Source organism: Ailuropoda melanoleuca, chromosome 2 (genome assembly GCF_002007445.2).
Source record: "Ailuropoda melanoleuca isolate Jingjing chromosome 2, ASM200744v2, whole genome shotgun sequence".
Classification (NCBI taxonomy): Eukaryota; Metazoa; Chordata; class Mammalia; order Carnivora; family Ursidae; genus Ailuropoda; species Ailuropoda melanoleuca.
The window spans coordinates 64,776,917-64,793,510 of NC_048219.1; the positions used below are offsets into that span (position 1 = coordinate 64,776,917).

Genomic DNA, 16,594 nt, shown 5'->3' on the forward strand with positions numbered 1-16,594 from the left:
AGCCCTCGGGCCGGGCTGGATGACCGGGCTTCTGTAACCACCCGCCGCCCTCCCCGGCCCGGTGCAGCCGCCGCCCGCGCGCGAGTCGCCCCGGGACCCGGCACAGGTGACGCTGTCTGGAGGGGGTTCGGGGAAAAGGGCGGGCTCGCTTTTGCCCCGCGGTTCCCCCGCGCCGCCGAGCACAGCCCGCGGGCAGGGGCGCCGCGGCTTCCCGCCCCCGGCCTAGCGCGGCCACGGGCTCCGGCGCCCGCAGCTGGGTGGGCGTCCCGAGCGCCGGAGGCGGNGACTCTGTTTACAGCTCTACCGTTGTAACCCCAGCAAGTTTATTAAACCGACAGCCTCGCTTTACCCAGCCATGAAATGGGATCCGTAATGCTAGCATTTTCCTACAGCCCCAAGAGGGTGGGGAAACCTCTGTGAAAGTACTTTGAGTTGTCCAAGTTCATTAAAGGGTCACCGTTGCTGGACAGTATTTTTTTTTCCTCAGTTGTACACATCTGAGAGTTAATGTAGCACACATTTTTATGTGAAATTATAAAATTGTTCCTAAAGAGTGATCTTTGACAATGTTTAAATGAATCTGATACCAGTTTGGGGACAAGATGGGAGAGTTTGTGTGGATATTAGGGGTTGATCTGTGAAGCAGGAAACAAGCTGTCATTTTAGTAAAATCTTCACTCAGCCATAAATGGAGTTAAGAAAAATCTATGTTGGACTGTGTGTTCGTTAGAGATACTGCTGTGTGAGCACATGGTATAGGTTGGAATGCAGTTCATCTTTATGTAGCCAGTTAAGGTAATATGACAGAGAGTCTCAGTTCCCTTCTAAGTGTGAAATACAGAATTTTTTCCCCCTGTGTTAATCTTTTCCTTAAATTGTAGGGATGGAACTAAATTAAAAAAGTGGACTCCTGCCATGCTAGAAAATTGGAAAGAATGGCTCCAGGAACGGTGGACTTTAGTTGACGTGCCACCTCCCCCCTCTTGTGCCATCAGATGATCCAGGAAATGTATTTACAGAGTGCTTCTTTTCTTCCTACTGCTGCACCTTCTTTTGCCACAATACCTCCCTCCAGCGCTGGAATCCTTACTGTGTGATCTTGTAGAAATTTTACCTGTCCAGAACCGGGCACCTGGCATCCAGCGGCTCAGTCAGTCATAGTTGTTTACACTATGAGCTTTCTGTTCCTATTCCTTTAACTCTAAGCCTCTTGACTTTGTTGGAAAGAATAATGGCTCTTTACAAAAAAAGCTATGTACTTGGAGGTTCCTAGGAATGGCAGGGGTCAAGGGCCAAGGCTAACCCAAAGAAGCTGGGTCTCTCAGTAGACCCTGGAGCATGGATGCAAGAGTTGGCCTATCTTTTTCTTCCTTCTCTGAAATCTCCATTGGAGAGAGATTCATTTGATCACCAAGGTAGGCAGAGGCCTTGGGAGCAGGAGCTATCAGAGACCTAACTCAGTGCTGGATGGATGAAGAGCTTTCCCAGCAAAGGAGTAGGGAGGAGGATATGGTGACTTGGGAAGGATGGAGGGCCTGCCTAATAATCAGGCAACTAGAGAGGTAGTGAAGGAGCCCTGTATTTCTGACTAGGAAGTGGGAAAGGGGTTGGGTTGCAGAAGGGACTAGTAGTGGAGCTTCCCAGCCAATTCTGGAATGTGCCGTAGGTGTGACACCACCCCCCCCATTCTCTCTCATTCCGTCTGAGTGTGTTTCTTGCCCTTCTGCCTCTAGTGAAGTTCTCTCCTCTCCTGGTGCTCTAACAAAGGCCCACCCTACGTTTATGTTCCACCCTCAAAGCTGGCATCCCAAGTATGAGAGGAAACCAAGCAGATTTCATAAGAAACCTTCAGACTCAGTGTCTCCCTGCCTGCTTCTTCTCAAATTAGTGTCCCATATCCTACGAATGAAGGCTCCATTTAGCTTTGATATCTCTTGGAAGGTTAAAAAGTAGGATAGTCCTTTTGGCTGAAAAAACTAAACTGAACAGGCTACGGGAAGATACAGAAAATGAGTTTTTCTGTGGAGGAAGAGAATGAATGAATTGTCTGGGTGAGAATCGTGGGCAGTTGGACAAGGGAGGGTGAAAGTGGGGATGGTGAAATTGTGCTGGACAGCTTGTGCCCTCGTCCTTGAAAGAGGAAAGGATGCCACCACGCGTGTACAGCCACCTTGCTGTGCTTTCCGTCCTTCCCTGTGCCTTGCAAGAGGAAGAAGATGGCAATATGGAGGTGGAGTAACCATCTGTTCTGGAGGATAGGAACCAGACTTAAACTCACCACTCGGGCTGAGCTGTATTCACCTGGCATTGGTATCAGGCACCGAATGTATGACACCAGAGAATGCATTACATCAGGAAAGCGAGGTTAATTTTGTAAGAAAACCTAAGGCATTGTGCGAGTGACTTTGGTGGTGTTTTTTCTTGTTGGAGATGAAAGGTAGCCCACGAAGACATGGAGTCCTACTGCTCCGAGGTTTGTCATTCATAGTGAGACAGCTGGATGTTCTGCAAGCAGCTCCCAGACCTGAAAAGAAGGCAGGAATAGCAAAGGATTTTTTTTTTCCCTCAGAACATTGGTCTGTTCAAGGAGAAGGCAATCCTTTGGATACATGAGAAGGAGCTTGTGAATCATTGTAAAAGGCCAAGGTTTGTGAAAACAGCGGGTGAAGGAGACAGCTGGAAGTCTGTTCAGAGCTTGAGCCAGCATGAGGAAGGGAGTTGCTGAGCAGTGGGACGGAGAGCAAGGGGGTAGTCTGATTAGAGGGACAAAGGCTTGTCTAAAGCAGTGTTTCAAACGTTTTTGGATTACAACACAGTACAAAATGGGTCTTTGCACTGAGACCCAGGATACAAGTAAGTATAGGTGCGTCTGAAACCGGTTTCATGAAACAATGTGTACCCTTACTGTGTATAGCATTTCTGTTTTCTTTTTCTGTTTCTATGCTTTCTGTTCCTATGCAGTGTTCTGAAAAACTCATCTGTTAGTGGACCAGAGTCCATTGTTGGGAAATCACTTGCCTAATGGGTAGATAAACAGGTTGCATTCATGTCGGAGATGCTGGAAGGGAACCTAGAATTGATTGGGAAATCTGGACCCTTGTTGGTGGGGATAGGAAGGAATGTGGGAACTCATCTGGCGTCACATGGGTGCAGGACTCACATTAGTGAAGGCAGTGGGATAGAAGGGTGCAAAGGGGGAACTTCCTACTGGTTCTGTCTACTTCAAAGCAAAATAGTTGGTTTTGAGGAAAAAAAGGAAGTGTGGAAGGAGTAAACATGGATTTGAAAACAGTGTCTTTAGAGCAGATTTTTCTCTGTAGGTTAAGAGGACCAATGGATCCCGAACAAACTGGCTGGTGGATTTAGGCCATGTCCACTTTCATCAGCTGGATAGGAAACTGAGGGGCTCATAGAGCAGTGTGTGGGCTCATAACTCCCCTTACAGCTTTGAGAAGTTCTTACGGAAGTGGATGGGATATGTTGTTGCAAAACCCCATTGCTGATGAAACTCATTAGGAAATTAGCTGCTTTACAGGGAATTGGAAACGTTTTCTCATTACCTTGTTTATGTAAAAGGGTTAGATTATCAAGGCGTCCTGAGATGTCTATTTCACGATCAAACTGGAATCCTTATTCATAGTCTTTGGGATGGCCAAAAAAGCTTCTTGAGGTGATAGGTGAGGCAGCATCCAGCATCCTTGAGCTAATTTCCCGTAACCCGTGCCCTGGATTCCCGAGCCCTGGAGTTAGTAATCCAGGGCAGAGTTTATCTGCATGCCTTTGACTGCCTTTTCATAACAATTAACACCTGACTCATACACTTGGCCGCCTCACCAGTGGGCAAGTACAGCAAAGCGTGGAGGGCAACGTGCACAGGTATCAGTTCGCTGGGTTTGCTTGTTTACTTGCTTGTGTTTATCATCCACATTCTGACTAGTGGGATCCTCCGTTTGACCCGTCCTCGCTGTGTTTGATTTTCTTACCTTAGGTGATGTGTTTCTCCTCGGCTGTCTGGTATGTATATAGTGCTTTCTTTGGTGTTACCTCTGAGCTCTGGACTTCAGCAGTGTCCACCTGACTGTTTCGTAGAATCCTGTGTTGGGATCCTGGCCTGTGCTGTGCTGGTGTCCACCAGATCCTGCCACGGCCTCCCTAGAAATAACCATTCATTGATGGGTTTACACATTGGTTTTGATTTAATTTTTACAGTTTGGAGACATGGAGACTCTGTGTTGGTCAAGTTAATTTAATTCGCTTTCTCCAGATAGGCTTAAAAAAACCTTTCAAAAGTACATTCTGAAGGCCTAGAAGACTTCTCCCTATTTGCTGTGTATTTATTGTGTGGAATGGGGGAAGAAGGAATTTTCATTTGGTGAAAACTTTAGAACGATTAAACCCTCCCCCTTTACAAAGTATTAACATTTTAGGGACATAATTTCCCAACCTAGTCTTGCTCAGTTAACGTGTTTTGCTCTAATACAAGTAAAAAAAAACCACATTGGGACAATTAAGAATTTAAATGTTTTATAATTTGTTATATGCTGTTTTAAGGACTTGTAAAGACTACAGCTGTGTTCTGATTGAGAAAGATCCTTTGCCTTTTCATATTTAAAAAACCTGTATGTATGTCACTAAACATCAATATGTTCCCTACTTTATGGAGGATTCCATGACAGGATAAAGGCTCTAAGGGAGGGAGCCAAGTTGCCCATAGGGAAGGCCTAGCCACGGAGCAAAGACCGCTTGTTTGGAGGATCCCAGCTTAGTATCTCCCAGCGAAACCCTTGAGACATTAGACATTTTGAGGATTCGAGAATGCTTTATAACCTGAAGTCGCTACATGTTTTCTTCAGTGTTTTTATTTTTTAATTACAAAAGTGAAACTTTCTTGTTATAAATAACATAAAGAAAAACCATGAAAACAACCAATAACTCAGGAGAATGACAGTTCACTTCTTCCCCTTTCTCCAGCTCCCATTTCCCCTGATTTCCCTCCCAAGTACAGCCAGTTAGCAGTTTGGGGGTATAGCCCTTCTTCTCTACAAATGCCAAAAAAGCCAGTTAGGTAGTTATGAAAAATGTATTATTTCACTGCCTGCTCTTTTTTTTCCACCCCATAGTGTGTGATGGGTGAATGCCCTTCTGTATCATCTTGCTTATTTAAATGTCGGTGCAGCCTGTGATAGTGTGGCTGCACCAGCATATGTAATCATTTCCCTATCCGTGGCCCTGAGAGTTGCTTCTAATGCTGTAGTAAACACCCTTGTGCCTGTCTCCTGTGACACATCGGTGTTTGGAGGATAAAAGATAAAATCATTAGTATTTTATACTTATTTTATAGTTCAGTTAACATAGTGGTATCAAAATTTGCTTATTCTACCATTTAATTCCCCAGATAGTCATTCAGCAGTAAAAGGAAAGCACTAGACACTCTTAAGGATTTCACAGGACAGCCCTTGCTGACAAGAGCTCACCGTCTGGAGTAGGGGAACTAGGTATACACGCTGATGATCATATCTTTGGGTTTTATAGTTTTATTTATACCGTGTCTGATTCCAGAAGTGATTTGGGATGGCTTACAAAGATGCATACAATAGGACAAGATACAGTAAATTAAGGATGAGAAAGAAAAATAAGCCAAAGGAAAATAAGGTGGAGCCATGAGTGAGGTTGGTTTGTGTACCTTGGAGTGCTGGCTGCAAGCACTCCAGCAGCCTAGGAGAAGACGTAGGCAGTCCGCAGTAAGCTTCAGGGTGTCCCGAGGAGAAACCAATTGGAGAAATCCATCTATTCCTGATTCTAGGAGCTGAGAGAAATTCCTCCTTTGTATTTTCAGCCAGAAAACACTGCATTTGCAATGGCCAGTGTTCTCAGCAATGTCCCCAGTGTTGTACAGCAAAACCTAGTGACCTTGCCTTATGATGCCATTTCATACCATGTTCCTCAGTGCTACTCATGGGTATCATGCCTTGGCAGGCCTCAGTGAAAGGTCATTAGGGTGAGGGGGAAGGTCATGGGTTTAATCCAGAGAGAGCTTTAAGAGGACAGATGAAAACAGCAATCTGGTATTATTCTTAGACAATTTCTTTCTATAAGGTAGTACAGAATATATCATGTTAATAGAATTTCTGTGAGTAGAACCCACTTTCCTGGGATTTCTAGGCTTGCAGCTTACAAAGCAAGAAGTCAGGATGTTTATTTATTTTTAAAGTTTTTATTTAAATTCCAGCTAGCATACAGTGCCATGTTAGTTTCAGGTGTACAGTATAGTGATTCAGCATTTCCATACGTCACCTGGCCCTCGTCACAACCGGTGCACTCAGTTCCCGCATCACCTATTTCACCCATACCCTCAGCCACCGCCAAGAACCGAGAATGTTTACATGGCATTAATGTATCAGAACTACAACAACGAAGGAAATATTTTCCTCTTAAAAACACACATGCACAGGTCTGTAGTTGGTCGGTGCAGGAAGGATGGTATGTGTTCACGCTGATGAGCTCCACGAGTGAGAAGAGCTCAGAGCCACCATTCCAAGAAATCTTGAGGGCATCTCCGAGCTCTCCATTATTACAGGGTTGTAGCATATCAGAGTGTCAGCAGGACTCCAAGATCTACAGGTTGGGGCAGCATGACCTTGTTTTGTGAAGCTGGGAAAGTTCAAGTCTCATGAGCCACCTGGGTCTGTGTTTCCATGGCCACATTCACTCCAGTTTTACCTCAGAACATTGTCCCAGAACAGTTCTTTATTACTAGGTCGATGGGTCAAGCTGAGGTACTTTTACAAGACTTACCCTGAATTTAAACTTGAGGTTTATAGTGAATGTTAACCTTGAAGTCACCTGAAGCATCATGTAATTGCTTTGCACATCACCTCATAGCCTGAGAAGTGGTTCAGAGAAACGTGTCAGATTTTTTTTAGCTGCCTGACAAGTGTCAAACAGATATCATCAGGCTGGTAAATATCATGTTTATTGGGAAACAGTGCAGTTGGCAAAGGCAATCTTACGGGAAGACATCAGAAGAGAAGAGAAACCATTCTCAATGTACCGTGGTAGGGTTTTAAGTGGCCCTTAGGGAATACCGTGAAAGGTCACCTAGAGAATTTAGAAACTCCTTGGCTTCTTATTTAAGCCACCCTATCTCCCAATCAGATGGGAGGTGTAGACAAGCTTCAGGGCCCCTAGGCCATAGGTTAAAAGGAGGCAGAAATTATCACATTGCTTCGAATACCGACTATCCTATCCCTCTGTGACTTCGTACCATTCAAGAGATGGGTGTAACATTTCTTGGTTAGGAAAAGTTAGTGATAACAAGTGCTATCCTTTATTGAGTGGTGTTTTGATATACTGGTGAATAACCACCCCCAAACCTAATGGCTTCAGACAATGATTTATTATTTCTCATGATTTTGTGGGTGGCTGGGCCGTTACCCTGCTGTTTATAGGCTTGTTCTCATGGCTGCATTCAGCTGGTGGGTGCACTGGGCTGGAAGATGGGAGTGGACTTGCCAGCATGGTTGGTGGCTTGTATTAAGTGCTGTCAGCTGGGAGTCTCAGTTCTTCAGGTGCTCTCTCATGCTTCAGTAGAGTAGACCGATTTCTTTATGTGGCAGGTTTAGAGCAACAGTCAAGCGAGCAAAAGGCGGATGCTGCTATGTTTTCTGAGGCCTACTGAAGCTCTGCAACCCTCACAGCCTCTCTTCTACTCATTGTTTGTCAGCAGATGGCAAGGCCAGCCCAGATTCATGAGAGCGGACACATAGACTCCACCTCTGGGCGACAGGAGTGACAACGTCACACTAGCAAGGAATTATCACAAGTGGCTACATGTGCCAAGCCCTGTGTTCAGTGTATTTAATTCATCTCACTCAAGCCAGACAACCATCTTGCAATGAAAGCATTCTTATCCCCTTTCATAGGACTTGCAAGTCAGAAAGGTCATATTCTTCTTGCCCATGGCTACTTACTAAATCCTGGGAGTGGGTATGATTCTAGGTTTCTCTCCAGTTGAATAGAATGCATTTTAAGACTCAACAGGTGAGAGAGATTTGCTAAATTGTTCTTCAGCTCCTTTAACCTGTTCAGTACTGTTTCTGGTTCCTGTGGGGAGTAGGCAAATAGAGAGGCAGAAGGCAGGCAGTCTTTGTCCTGTCTCAGCCACTTCCCTGCATCCCAAGGACTCTCTCAGAGGTAATAGGATCGACAATTTGAAGGTGAAAAGGACTTCCCTGTCTCCTTAGGTTTTGATTTCCCAGCTTGCTCGGCAGTGATTCCTTTAGAAAAAGAACAAAACATATTTGGAAAAATCTTGCACTGTCCAGCTTTTCCTTGATGAAAGCTGGAAAGCCAAAAGATGTCCCAAGCCAAGAGGCTCCCTTCCAGGAAGGGAATTGCAGGGAAATAAGGACAACAGAGGTTGGGTAGAGGTTGGCTGCAGAACCTTGTTCCTCTTCCTGAGTCCCCCAGGTGACACAGTGCCATCTGGTCTCTGCTTCAGCTGGAAGGCTCCTTACTAACCTCTTCTAAGGCTTGGCGAGTGTGTTGTATTTGAAATGCTGATTTCCTTAAAGATGGGCCCTCAAATTGTGCACGCTTCCAACCCCTTATTATTTGTGTCAAGTACTATATTTGTATGATCTTCCAATACTATTGTCTCCTAGCTTAAGGTCTTCTGATTTATCCAAAATCCAGTGGCTGTCATTGGAGCTCTTAGGTTTGCAAAGCAAAAACTTCTTTATATGGGGGCGCCTGGGTGGTTCAGTCGTTAAGCGTCTGCCTTCGGCTCAGGGTGTGATCCCAGAGTCTTGGGATTGAGTCCCGCATCGGGCTCCCTGCTCCATTGGGAGCCTGCTTCTTCCTCTCCCACTCCCCCTGCTTGTGTTCCCTCTCTCACTGGCTGTCTCTCTTTTTGTCAAATAAATAAAATCTTTAAAAAACAAAAACAAAAACGTCTTTATAAAAGTTTTAAGTGAGGTGAGATGCTAGGAAACATTTACCAAGTAAATGTGCTATCTGTACTCTGAGCCTTCAGGTCTTAGAAAATGGACTGAATTTCTAAGGGGAGAATTCTTAGTGCATTGGGGGTCAGGAACCAGCAGCGCAGTAGGGACTGCCGGGGAAGGTGGCCTTTTCCCACTGTCATTCCCTTATAGCCACACTTCTTGTTAGGCATTATAAAAACAAATCCCATATCAGAGAGTCAGTGGAAAATGAAATAAAAAATGTAAATAAGACAAAAAACTTAAAAAGTTGACACAACATAGATTAACTGTATTAGATTTAATTTTATTTATTTTTGAGTTAGTAGCCAAAACATGTAAAAAGTGTAAATAAATGTAAGCTAGGAAAATAAGAATAATCATTCTATTAAAATCCTAATTAAAAATACCTGTAATAGAAGAGAGACCTGATCAAGTGCTGTGGGAAACCAAGGAGAGAAATTATTTCTTGAAAGAGCAGGAATTCTCAGGGAGAGGTTAAGGAGCTGGGATAACCCTCACTCACCCCTCCCCCACTTGCTATTCCAGAATGTCTTGGTGGGGTCTCTCAGCTGTGTGACAAAATATCAATACTTTCCACTACCACGGCCACACACAAACAACCAAACTGTAAAAGGGAAGACTACAGAGACTTCTTGACTGGTTGGAATAAGAATATGTATGGAGAAAGTATTGTGTACATGTGAGAGGGGCAGGGAGAAGCTCTGGGATATGAAAATTCGAAAAACACTGGATGAGGGACCAGAGAAAGATCTAGAAGGCATTTAGCATAGGATGTAAGGAGACAGATAAAATGGAAATCTTGGACTAACGAGATTCGTAGCAATATGAATTAGCTGTTACAACAGTTCTCAAGATAGGGCCACCCCACAGTCGTTGAGTGGGTTTCCCAAAGAGCGCCAGTTTGGGGAACAGAATTTCAGCCTCCTTCCTGTTCATACATGTCACGATTGTAATTATTACGTAGGATGGTGGGGAAAATAAAGGCCAGTTAGAAATGTATGAATATTTAACCCTAAAAATTTTTTTTGTTATCTTTAAAACAATTTGTAATCCAAAAAAATTGTTTTCGGGGGTGTCCGTTGCATTGCCAGGGTGTGTAACAGGACTGATTAGAATCAGTGTCTTTTCAATTTGAATTCTGTTATATGCTCTTGGAAGAAAAAGGATTGAAGGAATGGGAAAAATATAAAGGATACCCTTATTCAGAGTTTAGTATCTTCAGTGACAGGGAGGAACTGTAGAGAAATCTTTGCTATCATCACGAGCAGCCCCTTGTTAAACCTAAAGTAACATCGTATCTGTGAGAAAGGGAGTATGATTTAATCATATTAATTTAGGGTTCCTTTAGCCTCTCCTGATTTAGTCTCCATTATTCTTCCCATTGCTTCTGTTGAAAAAGCAGTACCATGCACATTGGAGGATTTCCGGAAGTTAGGTTGACTTTAATGTAGCTGGCTTCCCGTAGACTTTCACACTAGTGCTAATGGTTCTTGAACCTGATGCTCAGAAAAGGCCAAGAGCTGGAATGTTTTCTGCGCATAATTTTCCTAACTTTTTCATATAGCTCTCGATGTAAAATTCAAATAATAGTAATGACCATGAAAACCAAAAACTATAACTGTAGTTAGTTGAGAGCTTTGTACGTTTGATCAGATGTTTAATTGTTTTTACATGAATAAAAAGACAGGAGCAGGTAGTGTGATAGTCATTCTCTACTGAGGGGAGGTTTTATTGTTTCTGGTTAATTATTGACCTTTCACGAGCATTTAGACAGGTAATTGTAGGGTACCACCCATATGAAAATGCAAACAAAACCCAGAATGATTGGGTGAGGTGCAGGTATGACTTTTTTGGTAGGGTTTTTGTTTGGTTGGTTTAGTAAATACCTTCTGCAGTCATGTGTTCATTTATAAGTATCTTCCAGTTTGCAAACAGAGACTTTTAAAACGCTTTAACATGTTAGGCCTACTGATACAGCTAAATCAATAAATAAGTACTTCTGTAGTTGATAAGAATATGAAAATACAGAGCAGATTGTAATTACTATGAAATCTTTGAACACATACCATTTGTTATGAGGAGTTTGGGGTGGAGAAACCATATTTGCTGCTGCTAAATGTTTGTGTCCCCCCCACCTGCAAGTTCATATGTTGAAATCCTAACCCCCAGAGGTGGGGGTAGTAGCAGGCAGGGCCTTTGGGGGGTGATTAGGTCATGAGGGTGGAGCCTTCATGAATGGGGTTAGTGCTCTTGTAAGAGACCCCACCGAGCTATCTTGCCCCTTCTGCAATGTGAAGTCTGTAACCTGGAAGAGGGGCCTCACCAAATCATGCTTGTACCCTGATCTCAGACTTTAGAACTGTGGGCAGCAAAAAATTTCTGATGTTTATAAGCCACCCAGTCTGTGGTATTTTGGTAGAGCAATGCAAATGGACTAAATCACATACTTAATATTAGTTCACTTTATAATATTGGTCAGTACTCTTTGCTCTTGGGCGTTTGAAGTGAGGGCCCTTTTGAAGTAGATATGTTTTCATGCTATAATACAAGAGTTGTCAATTTAGAATATTCTTTTTTCCAGTATTCTGACTATACTGCAAAATGAGGGACCTGTTGCTGATGAGATACTAGCAGAGTGGAAAGCCCATATAAATATGAATGTCTGTTATTATCATTCTATTTAATAAACATGTACTGAGCACATGCTATGTGGCAGGCCTGTGTTAGGTATGGGGATGCAGTGGCGAGGGGGAAAATGTCCATGTTTCCCACTTTCATGGGGCTCACATTTCATTGGGGGAAGGAGACATTCATTTAAATTGCAGCTTTAACTGACAAAGACACATACCGTATGATCTCACTCATGTGGAATCTAAAAAAACCAGATTAATAAAAAAGCAAATGAAAAGCAGAATCAGGCCTATAAGTACAGAGAACAAACTGAGGGTTACCAGAGGCGTGGGGGGTGCACAGGTTGGAGAGGCTGTCCTGAGATGGAAGGGCAGATGGGTGAAGATGCAGGTAGTTTGTGAGGTTGATAGTGGGATCGCGTTTTCATATGTCGGCTTCTATTCTTTTGTGAGGTTGGACGGGGCTATCTTTTGAGAATGGGGCAGATGGTTAGAGGTTTGAAAAGTAGGGATGATTTGGAAAATGAACGGTGATGCGTGAGAGGATCAGTCAGCCGGGGCAGTGCAGTGGGAGTACGGCACAGCCTTGAGGGCCCTCTGATCCCTCTGCCATTTCTCACTCACCAGCCCCATTCCTTCTGGTGTGTGGTGCTTCGCAACAGTGCTCTGATTGTGTAGGGCTCATCGCTGAGTAAAGAGTTGAGCAGTTCTGGGGTTGGAGTTTTGCCAGCTCTTGGCAGTGGAAAGGGAATGTAGGGTGTTAGTAAGAGTATTACTGAAGTGATGGGCTGTAGGATCTAAGCTGATTAAAGAGGGAAGTAAAACACAGGAAAGGGTGAGAGGGTTGGGAACGAGCCAAGAAGTCAGTGGACTTGAAAATGTTGTAATACTGAGCACACTTCAAGGAAAGGTCAACAGGGGAATATTTGAGATGTTATTGTGGAGGCAGAAAAACATTGAGTAAGGGACAATAAAGGTCCATGAGTGGTTGAGGTGGCATGGAAGAGGTGCCATTTTCGATGAAGAAAGAAGGACTGAGTTGTTAAGGAACCCTGCACCTTCGATGGACTAAGAAGTCACTCAGGATGATGTCAGGGCTTGAGGACATCAGCGAACCAAGACCAAAGTCTGACTGGGAGGAAATGTCCAGGAGGTTGGAATACAATAAAGTTAGGAGAGGGAGAGGTTGTATAACTGAATAGTAGGACCAAAGCACGCTGGGTGTTTACAGGGGGCAGGGGACTGGAGGAGCAGGGCCTGAAGGACATGTGAGGAGCAAAGAGGACATCGGGCCACCTCCTGACTCCGAAGTGTGGGGGACCAGGCAGCCACGACCTGGGAGGGCTGCAGGGGAGGGGGTGGTCTTCAGAGCACACAGAGGAGAGGCAAAGGATAGAGATCTATTTCCTGGGTGCAGAGCAGCCCCAGGGGACCTAGTGGAAGGGTTTGAGAGGTGGACAGAGTGAGGGGTTGGGTCAGGTGGCTGCTGGGAAGGAACTTAGGAGCATGACAGGGATAGTCACATGGTACAGGATAGATTTCTGGGGTCTGCCTGCATGTGTGAGTGTTGACTAACAGGGGCCTTAGTGGCTAGACAGTGGTCTTGTTGTCCTTGGCTGGAGTGGTGACAGACCCAGAAGCTGCATGCCCTCTTGCTGCTGGGGACGGATGATGGTGGAAGCAGAAACTTAATGTGCACCATATGCCAAATATTGTTCTCAGTGTCCAACAGACATGTGGTTTATGCCCCATGACAGCCATGCCAAGTTAGTACTGTTATCTCCCTTTCACAGGGAACCGAGGTTCAGGTAAGGCAAATTTAGTAATCTGTCCCAGGTCACACAGCAAGCGGTGGAATGAGGTTCAGTTTCAAGACTGCAACTGAGTCTGTGTACATCCCTCTGAGTGATATGGACTTAATATTTTTCTACATATGTAATTTTGATTTTTTAAAAACCTAAATGATAAACTTTTGAGAAGCTTATATAGTGTTTAATGCAAAATTGTCTTTTTAGATACCAAAGTTCAGTTCAGTCCTAGAATCCCAGAATCTTTCTTTGAGAGTGCTCTCAAAGACTCAGGGCCAGCCCCCTTGAAGTCCTTTTACCACTTCCGTGATGGATGCTTGGGCTCTTCTAAATTGTTAGAACGTTCTTCCTTAAATTAAGCTGAACTCTTCCCTCCCTGTAGTTTTTGCCCATTTGTGCCATTTTGAGTAACGCAGAATAAGTTCCCTCTTTCACTTTTCCACACAACAGTGAAGATGTTTGAAGAATACTCGAGTCCTTTCTAAGTAATCTTGCTCCCAATGGTATGTGATTAATTCAGAATAAAGTGGGGCTGATAAGTATCTTGATCCAAAGGTATATTTTTACGCTGACTATAAATGAGCCTGAAGTTGGTTTTTTTGTTATTCGTATCTTCATTACCTTATTATCTCTCACTGGTTTGTGTAACTTAAAATGCTAGTATTTCTACTCTGTGTGTGTGTGTGTGTGTGTGTGTGTGTGTGTGTGTGTGTGTGTGTTACATAGCTATTATACTACCTCCTATACTTAGGTATTGCCTTTAAAATTTATTTATTTATTCCTATTATGCTTTTTCTTTCTGATTGGGACTCACTATTTCAGCTTATGAAGATAATTTAGAAACCTGATTCTGTTAACCCATTATATTAGCTATTTTTCCCAGCTCTGTGTTACATGCAGATTGAGGACCATGTAAATATTTGTAAACGATGTTACTAATACAGACTAAAAAGGGAATCTTAGGGGATAGCAGGAGATATTTCTCAGGTCTGTTTCAGATCATTGCTCTGCATGCTGCTTCTAGTTTTTCAACTGGCTCTGGATTTACCTAATTTTGTTTTCAAGCCACATTTGTTTATATTATTCATAAGGCTGTCATGAGGAACTTTCAGAACTTTCCCGGAATCAGGTTACCCTTCGTTTGCTATTTTTCAGTCTGCCAGTCAATTAATTGTGGGAATAAGGGATAGGAAGGGGACCAGAGTAACTGAACTATTCTGGACTGGAAGATGGGGGAAATGTGGTGGATGATAGTACCATTCTCTGAGATATAGAGCCCTGGGAAAGGACTGGTCTGGGATTAAGTTTGGCTCAGATCAGGTAGAGCCAATGGGGCCTCCAGGATGTCCATATGGAGCCATCCGGAGGGAAAGTGACCCTCTAGGACTGGTATGCTGGGGGACATTTGGTTGCACACAACTTAAGCCATGTTGAAGGTGTGGGGCATACACCTAGGCAGAGCCTATAGTGGGCAAAGAAGAGGTTCTATTTTGGGGCAGGGGAGGTAGTAGACACTGTGACATTGAGGGAGTTCATGCTTGGCGGCCTCCATTTTTTGGTGAGATAGGAAGAAACCGTATCTTTTATAAGAGAGAGAGAACTGGAGATTTGAGACCAGTGAGTGTTTGGAATCATTGTGGGAAACGGGAAAGGAAGCTCACAAAAGATGGGAAAAGGAATGCCAAGCGCGAGGAGGAGTTCTTCCAGCTTCCCCCTTCTTTGCTGCCCTTAAAGACAACCCCACAAGATGTTTTCCTCTCCATGTTAATCACTATGCATTGGTTCACGTTGTGTCAGAATGGAAAAGAGTGAAGTTGGGTATGTGTCTGGAGATAGCATTGGTCATTCTGATACACTCCCTAGGGAAGCCCTTGTATTACCAGGGAATAGTGAACATAGGAAATGAGAGTAATCTTTGTGTTCCCAAGTCAGTAGTTCTAGACTCAGCTGGTGGAACTAAATCTTACACTCCAGCATTAAAGGGTTTTGGGATTTTAATAGAAGAGATGTCCTGTTGGTTTACGTTGAATACCTTCCGATATCTCCTCACTGTTTATATGTCCTCTCTGCTGGGTATTTATTTCTCTGAAAGCAGGGAATACCCCCTTAGCACCGTGAGCTTGGCACTCAGTGTGGTGGTGATTGGTTTCTTTACCTCCCTACTGGCCTATAAGCATGTTCCGCATTTTGTATTCTGAGTGTCTGGTGGACATGTGGCAGATGTCGGATGAACTGTTGGCTGAAGTGAGGGCTGAGTCAGCCTGGCTGTGCTGTTTCCGGTGGCCCTGCCTCTGGGAGTCCTGCTAAAGGAGGGCTATTATAAGCTAATGGTTGGAGAGGTGTACTTCAAACCTTTTCATGCTTTTCTTCTAAGAAACCTGCTTGAATTAAAGTTTATGGAAACTGTCTTAGAAGAAAACATTCTAATGCAGTAGTCAGGAGGCCTCTGGAAGTTTCTTTGGTGTGAATCAATATGGACTAATTGCACTGTCAAGTGCTTGTCTAGACACTTCCCTTGTAAATTGCCACAGAAATATTTCCCACTTCCGTTCTGGCTGTTCCTTCCTAGAGTAGTATCCCAGCCACATGTAGAGGTGAATGAACCAGGTCAAATACTTTTCTGTTTTTAGAAAAAATAGAATTCTTCTACTTAATAGTTACCTAACTCTCCAAGGTTCTTAAACTATGTCAGTAGTGAGCATTGCTTTGTTTTATCCATTTTCCCCCTTTCTTGCCTGATTCAGTGAATGAAGACGGACACTTGCTTTCTGGGGAAATACATTAAAAAAAAAAATCACTGGATTTGTCCTTGATTTGGCATGACTGATGAAGCAAGCAGCTGCTTAATAAGAAGCAAAGCTGGGAGTAGAACAATTTAATTAGCTTCTGTCTGTTGAGCCTTTAATAGAAGCCACAACTAGACTACATGGAGCTCTTTAGTTTTAAATGAAACATTTTTGCAAAGGGAGACCCAACATGTATCCCAAAGACCCCAGTTAAGTGAAAGTATATCTGTTAAAAATATAAAATAGCCAGTATAACAAAGACTTAACAAAAACTAGCTTTTTTAGGAATGAGGAATTTCTTTTTTTTCTTCCAAATTGTTATTTAAATTCTAGTTAGTTAACATATAGTGGGATATTGGTTTCAG

The 16,594-nt window shown here is 43.6% G+C and overlaps 1 protein-coding gene across 4 annotated transcripts in view; it reads left to right on the forward strand.

Annotated features, from left to right (window-relative positions):
* LOC100464807 (TLC domain-containing protein 4) overlaps window positions 1-16,594 on the forward strand; it is a 99,876-nt gene that overhangs the window by 32,829 nt on the left and 50,453 nt on the right. The window contains exon 1 of one of the 4 annotated variants that reach the window (XM_034653958.1): window positions 1-106. The exons of the other annotated variants lie outside the window; for them this stretch is intronic. The gene's annotated coding sequence lies outside the window, so the exon portion shown is untranslated. The remainder of the gene's footprint in view (window positions 107-16,594) is intronic. 4 annotated transcript variants of the gene reach the window in all.